Below are 8,285 nucleotides of genomic sequence, written 5' to 3' on the forward strand. Positions count from 1 at the left end.
GCCTCTGTCATTGTCATTTTTTTCAGATGTCACCTCCTACCTTGCCATTCAGCCTTCTTCTAAAGCTTCTACTAGATCAAGCTTTGCCTGTCTTTTGGTGAGATTTCATTGACTACAGTAGCTTTGGTAAAAAGTAATTAAAGTCTGCAGATTTTAGCTCAGTGTGAGAGTAACCATACAGATCAGGGCTGGGTTTTCCTGTTCACTGAGGTCATGACTTCCAGAACCAAAGGCTCCAGACACAGTTTCCACCAGTGTCATGGCTTGCCTGGCATTTCATTGCTGCTGAAAAAATAGTTCACATCCCTTCCCTACTGTGTGCAATGGGCCAGCACCAGCAACTGTGATGCACTGGGTCAGGGAACCAGACCAGCTGGGAAATAGTCGTTTTGGGAGAAGTTGTTCTTCAGCTTGAACCGTCTCCTGACTTGCTCTGTTACACAGCTGCACAACTGAAGCTGCTAATTCAGCTCAGGGGATGGAAATATTTGGCTGCAGGAAGGGGAGTTTAGGGGCTACTTTTACTGTGGCAATGTCACCTTAAATGAATGTCACATTAAAGCCCAAGGTAAAGCTAGCAGGAGTGTTAATGAGGACTAAGCAAATGGTTCAAGGCTGGTGCATTGCTAGAGACAGGTCATATGTAGAAGCTCAGAACTAATATGTCTCGATTCTAACCCAAACCTCTTTCATCAGAGCCTAAACTTGGAAGCAATGTGTTTTCTTAATAGCACCTAAAATGACACATAATAGGAAAAAATAATCATTTTTGTCCTTGAAAGTATTTGGGCCAAAGCTTTTGCAAACTGGTTTTGTGATTTTTGCCGTTATTGTATCCAGGCTGCATTTGTGATTTGACCTTGAATTTGAACAGTCAAATAATTAGTTCTAAATACTACCGCCTCACTAGCTGAATACTACCTACCTCCCATGCTTGTGAGCAGTTGCAGATTCTCCACATCTGACTGAGGAGGCAAAGTGGATGTTCATATAACAAGATCTAGATTTATTAACTTCTGTTTTTTGGTATAACTGTCATTTGATCATGATGAATTAACCAAGAAAAGCTTTAGAAAAACTGAATCAAATATTTGCCCCATACTTTATTTGAATGTAAGTAAGTATTGTTATCCTGTGATTCAGGAACTTTTGGTAATCAATAGGAYATCATGAGTCCTTGCAAAAAATTGCATACACATTTGCACTCTCATAAGTAAATAAACAAATAGATGAAAATGAAGAATTAATGTTAGGTTTTTTTTTTTTTTTTTTGATAGTTGACTTTAGAAGAAAACCACTCTGGTATCACTCACACAAGATGGTCCCCTTTTTTCAGAGGGGATGTGGGCTTCTATTTTGAAAAATGTGGGTAATTCTGCAATAAGCTCCTCATGTAATAAAGGATTTTCAGGAACGTGTCATCAGTTTAATGATAATAGAGCTTATAACAGTTAAGGATCCAGCAACTCACAAAGTATTTTGTCTGTCTAGAGCTCAGCAAGGAAGACAGTTCTGAAATAGAAATCTTTTGATCTTAAAATGACAAGATCTGAATAGTAAAACCCCCTCTCGTAAGAAACACAGGCTGTAATTATGGCACATCTATTATTTAAAATGTTCTCGAAAAAATCACATAAAAGCTGTTCAAAACAAAGGACAGGATTAGGTCAAGAAGTGGTCTGTAAAACTGAGGGTATTTTTTTTTAATACTAATTCCTGCCTTCTTTAGTCAAGCAAGCATTTGCTTGCAGTAATTGCCGTTCAGTATGTTAAATGTTTGGTCCAAATGCCTTGATTTTTTTCTCTTTAAAAATAGATTCTAATTAATTCTATTTTATTTTAAAGAAGGTCCTGTACATGTGCAAAGCTTCCGAAGAGTCTCCTTTCCTATCCCCTCTCCTCCCTGGATAACTAAGCCATATTTGCTCCTGATAGCTAGCAAATCTGGCAGAGTCACTGTTAATATGTTAGCCACAGATATTATAAATGAAATTCTGCAATATAACTATCTCACAGCAGAYATCAAATAACCTAGGAAAACAAGTAAGCTGGAGCTTAGTCATATTTGATAATTAATGTGTGATGGTTTCCAACCAAAATTAATTTAGTGATGGAGTAAAACATATGGAATAATGCTTAAGCTTACATCAAAGGCAAATATTGAATACATTAGGATACATTATCTGTACTCTTTCTGGAGTACATTATGTTCTATTAAGATGTGATGTTCTGAATTTCTGCCTGGGCTTCTCTGAGAATTTGTATGATGGCTCACAAATGTGTTCCCCAGTGCCCTCCTCTGTAGCACTCTTCCAATTCAGCTATCATTTTTTGTTTCAGATGAAGCATTAACACTCATTATCTGTCAGTGGAATAAAAAAGAAAACAAAACAAACCCAAAAAGACCCAACAACACTTTTTTTTTTAGATGAAACATCTTTCCTGGATGACACTTCTGATGTTATCAGTAGGAAAAGCCTTCAAAGAAAATGGGTATCACATCTGAAACATTACATAATGCTGAGTTGAAAGACAAAGTGTTTTCTGGAATTTTGATTTTTTTTTTAAGCAGCTGCCTTTAAGTGAACACAGCTATCACTGTTATAAAATATTCAAAGCCTCATACATATCAAACAGAGCTACAGTGACTAGGGCAAACAATCTCATATATTGGTTAAACAAACATTTGAAAATTTTCCTGAGCCCACTCTGGTCCTTAYAATACCTCCAATTTTAACTGATTTTTATTCATCATCCTTTTTTTTTTCCATGACAGTTTTCAACTTTCCAGCATTCTGCTAGCTTTGGGGGGAAGTGGGCAAGCACGTGGCCGCAGAAGCCCCAGATGAAAGACGGCTCTGTGTTAGGCCATTAGCCATCCCACTTACTGTACTGTAGCTCATTTTCCCATTCCTAATTGATCACTTCATTGATCAGACATTATAGAGAGTGCTTAGTGACCTAAGCTTTGGCTTTGAAATGCAATAGAGACTATAATTATCTGAAAGTCGTCAAGGATGCCTGAAATTTTCAGGAGGTTCAGTTCATCAAGGAGTCTGGCTAATGGAGAGAAGGGAGAAGAGCCAGGTTCCCAAAGGCCAGGATTTTGAAGAGGGATCTGGAGAGAGAGCAGAGCTGTCTGCATAAGATTTTCTGCCTGGAAGTCTTCTGGGGTATTAAAAGGAGATGCAGAAACCCCCTACTCGGAAGATAGGTTGGCATAGCTACAAACATGAAATACCTGCTTAGCCATCCCAGGTTTAGGAGTTATTGAATCCAGGAGCTTGAAATGGTTCACAGAACAGCTTTTCCAGTTCCTATGATTAGATTCTTTCCCCTGGTGGGGGAGGGGGGGAGGGACATGTATCGTCTTGTCTGCCTTGCCTGGTCTTGAAGGCTAGAGGGTCACAGAGGTGCTTATAACATGGAAAGCTGAGGAGAAACAAGGACTGAGATTTGCATTGGGCTGGAGGGACCTTCCCAGTCAGTCCTCTCCTGTGTGCTCTGGGTGAGAGGGTACGTGTGCATCACACTGTGCGTGCGTGTGGGTTTGTACGTGTGTGTGAAAACTGCCTGGAACCTATCCTCTTCTTAAAAACCTTCCCCAGGCAAAAGCTTTCAGAGATGTAAGCAGTCTCCAACTAACCAAATGTGATGGCTAATGGGGACTGAGGCGATGATCAGGGCTGAGGTGTAGTACGCTGTCCCTGTAGTTCCATGAGGCCCTCATGGGTGTCTCTCATTCCAGCTTAGATAAACTGGCCCTTAAGGACTAACTGACACTCTGCTGTTTTCTCTAGTAGTATTCCAAATAACGTACTCTGTCTTTGCTAATGATTCTCCTACTGCCTGTTAATATACATTATACTATGGGTCATCATCTACTCTGAAGATTGTTTTCCACTGCTGTGCACAATGTGATAGCGAGGATAAGAGACTTCCCTTTGAAGGCAGTTTATAAATCTTATTGGGCTTCTTCATGATGAAAGGCACTATAGATATATAAGAGATCAAAGCTGTGTAAAGATCAGTGGTATTTGTTTGCATGAGGTTTCTCTTTCTGCTCCTTCTGAGGATTTTGAGCTTCAAAGTTTCAGCTTTAAAGAAACTCAAAAAAACCAAAAGAAAGCCCTAGAAAAACCCACCACGTTTCAGTGGGTTTGAGGTCAGGCCAGCCAAGTGCCACGTGGTTCTGCCCTAGACTCATAAACTCTTCTCCAGCATTCTTCTATCTGCCGGCAACAGCTGGTGCGAAGAACATTTTTGGTCTTCCAGAATCACAGTGAGGGCCRACAGCAGTAAGTTTTGTAGGGAAAAAAAACTGCTTAACAACAAAGGGCGAAGAAACAGCTCAGCTTAACTCAGAATATAAGTGTTTCTATTGTGACTTGCTAGACTGCTAGCAAAACTATTTTCTTTTGTGAATATACATTAGAAATTGGCCTAAAAATCATATGAACTTAATTACACATTTTGTGGTATATTTTTTGAGGCATACTTCATTTTTCACTTAAATCAAATGTCTCTATATTGAGAATTTCAGGGTACACTCCTGTAAATATATATACAGCAATAGGGAGTAGAAATCCTGTACATTCATTGCAAAGCACTAGCTGAAGATAATACTGTTTTTGGCTGCATTGTGCTTTAGTATTGGGTTAGTGTTTAGCACGGAGTAAGCCATCCCTGATATTCTAAAATGAGCTTTTACTTTTTTCAATAGAATCACTGCAGATTTTTTTTTAACCTCATAGTGTGTTCTCATAAGCAATATCAAAATAAATCCTTGACCAAAAAAAATACTTGCTATATTAGATCCACACTGGGCTCACACAAAGACGTCACCACTGACCTTTTTATTACCTAGAGGACAAAACAGACAGCATAGAGAGCACAGACAATCAGTAGACTTCAAATATTAGAAAAAGGTAACAGAAAATGCAATAATAATTTAATAAGCCAATATTAAAAAAAAAAGGTAAGTGACTCTGTGTGTCCAATCTGAATATCTTTCTTTAAAGTCTTGCAAAAAGTATGGGTCAATATTGCCTGGTTATCCATCATCAATAAACCTCTCACTGTGAGCATCCAAAATGCACATATCTAAAGCCACTTGTCTTTATTTTCCATCCTTTTTAAAGAAAAAAGGTTTAAAATGAAAAGGAAAGAGAAGTAATAAGGAACTGCTGTGGATCTGTGTGTGTGTCTCTGCAGAGCAACGGAATCTGAAAGCGATGGGTCAAACCCAGATACACGGGGGAATCCCAGACTTTCTGCATATCATCCACCTGCTAGTCTTGAGATAAGTCACACAAAATAATAAATAAGCTGGGTAGCGAAGCAGAGTAGAGAACGCTAACCTGTCCAACACACTTTGTTAATGTGAAGTCAGAGTCCAACAGCCAAGGGGAAGGGAAGGAATCAGGAATTGAGTTTCATCAGGTGCTGTTGCTAGCAAAAGCTCCAGAGGCCTCACAGAAGAGAAGAATGTAAATTAAGTCCAGTGGCACAGGATAAAAAAAAAGTTTAGTCTTCAGGTGAAAATGTTTCTTTTGGGGGAGAATATGGGAAATGTTTCTTTACTGGAAGAATCCAACCAACCATGAAAATAAATGTTCTCATTCTGAGTTATTTGATCTGTTTGTTTGGGGGTTTTCTTGGGAGAGGGAAGGGGGAAGGTGTGAGGAAAAATATAAACCAAATGCAAAACATAAAATATAAAATTTGAAATAGGTCTTCATATCCCAAGAGGCTGTCCTACGGTGTATCATAAGCAGGAGGTATCCATCTCGCCTATCAAACCTGTTTTGATTATTCCAGATGCTAATTTTTCTTGGACTTTACCCTTTCCCATCCCAAGTAAGTATCCTGATCATGGAATTGTCACAGCAGTTTTTCAATTCTTTTCTCATTCTTTCTGGTGTAATAAATACTGTATTTTTTATACTAAATGAAGCAGCTTCAGTAGGAAGTACTGAACCCAGAGAGCGTTCCTCACCCTCCAGGCGTAATACCAGGATGGTTTGGGACACTTTCCTGTGGTTCAGAAAACTAGGTTTCAAATTCCAGCTCCCTGTCAGATCAAATGGCTTTTAAAACTGCCATCCCAATGTAGTATCGTGCTGCTTACGAAGTTAAACGGAAGCTTACAGTCTCGCGGCTGTAGAGACCCCTCTCTATGCACATATGTGTGCGCGTGCACACGTGCATACGATTCACGGGCTTGTTCGGCTTTCGACGCCCCGTTCACCTTTGCTGCGGCGAGTCCGTCGCCTTCAGCGTGCATTGCTGAGCCTGCGGTGCAGACTGCGAAAACTCCTTGGAGCAGCAGTGGCCGCTAAAACACCTCACGTAGGAGAGCAGAGCCTCCCAGCAGCAGGTGGGTGACACCCACGGGTGCGTAGATCTTGTGCACCAGGAGCGTCCGCACTACAGTAGTGTTACAAAAAGGCTCGTGTACCACCCCCCCCCCAGCCTGCGCGGGTGCCAGCAGCCGTTCCAGAGCCCTCAGATCCCCAAGGCATTTAAAAACCTTTAATCCTTGGAGTCAGAGATTTCAAAGCTGGGAGGTGCCACTGTGATCTTCGGCAGAGCACACTCCCGGAAGGGAAGGGTGCGACGCTTCTCGCTCCAGCAGCCTTTCCGCGCTGCCTGCACGAGGCCGCTCACTTCCCTGCAGTTCCCCGCACCGGCAACTGGTAGGTGTCTCCTCTCTGCTTTGCTGGTGAGCAGGGGTAACAGCGAGCTGAGCGCGGGACGCCGCTTGGCAGTCTGACGAACAGCAGAGCCTCTTCTCTTCAAGCTCCAGTTAAACCTCTTTCTTAAAAAATAAATACTTCTGTTTTGCAGTCTACAAAAGCTTATTCATCTATTTGCTTTCAGAATTTCAGGGTTAGTCCCCAAATATGCCTGCCTAGAGTCTCTGCAAATAAATAGTTTTATTTAGATGTGAAAGGAAAAATAACTTGTCTCATTCACTCCGTTCAGAGTTTCTAGTGCTCAGTAGCCATGAAATGGCCTGCTTCTCAGGAGATAATGTCTTTTTTGTGTCTTTTAAAGTCTGTGAAAAATATCTTCCTATTTAATAAGTTGATTAAAGCTGTATATGCTCCAGAGGATAAATGTGATTATTTATCATACACTGCCCAAGATAACGACAGTAAAGAAGACAAGGCTGAAATTCGGTGTGATTTCCTCTCTTCCACATCCCGGGGCATCCCAAATACTACGCGCAGATGGTGCTCCACATAAAGGATCGCATTAGCTGTTAAACATTTTTTCTTCCCATTAACTAATTTAACAATATGTTCCTGCTAGTTAAAGAAATACAGAAATCACACATTAAAAAAAAAAAAGAAAGAAAGAAAAAGAAACTTGTCAGATAAATTCTGATTGCTAAAATAGACCATTTGCCCAGATGGGATTGCTTACTGGCCTAACTATCAGGTTAGAAACATCTAGAAATTCTGCACCCACAAGCTCACATTCTAGCAAGCAGTGTTGATTCAGCTCATCTTTAATTGAGTTTCAGGCATTTAACTCTCCAGAGAGTTTTGAATGACAGCCTAAATATCAAAGGCCAGTCTGCTCTGCATGTTGGGTAGGTGACCTGAATTTTCAAAAATGATGAGCTCTTACGAGTCTGGTTTAAGTCAGCAGAAGCTGTAGGTGACAAAAATCGCAGCAAAAGCCCCTGAGACTTCTTCACCAGAGTGGGTGGTGGACCAAATTAAACAAGCGTTTCCACTTTGTTTTCGTTTGTCACCTTCCACAGCGAAGACACTGTTAACGTCCTTGGGACTTGTTGTGCTGCGGAGTTTTTCTTTGCCACCATGAGAATGGCAGCGTAGCCTGCACGTAACTCTTTTTTTGCACATCCATTTTCCATACTGCGCTCTCTTCAGCCCTGTTTGCCATTTCTCTGTTTGTTTCTAAGCAACATACTACTACGGAGGGAGGCCACATATCATTAAGTAATAGCCTACAGGCTAATTTTAGGCATGCACGTGGTCTCCATTAGTCTTATAATTAAATGTGACTAGCAAGTAAGTGAAAATCACTGTAGATGAAACACAGAGGCCCACTGAAAAGTGGCATGAAACGATGTGGAACTCACTGCAGCGCTTCTGCATCAGGTGCTTGTGACAGCCAGCCTGCACGCGACRCCTTGCTCCGTGTAACGCTTCGCACTAGAAAAGGTGATAGTGGAAATGACCTTCCTCTTCCGTGTTTTATTCTTGTGCTTCTTGATGCAGAAGGAGTAAACAGTTTTTTAAACAAAAGAA

This window comes from Rhea americana, unplaced genomic scaffold (genome assembly GCF_003343005.1).
Source record: "Rhea americana isolate MKP2758 unplaced genomic scaffold, rheAme1 scaffold_134, whole genome shotgun sequence".
Lineage (NCBI taxonomy): Eukaryota > Metazoa > Chordata > Aves > Rheiformes > Rheidae > Rhea > Rhea americana.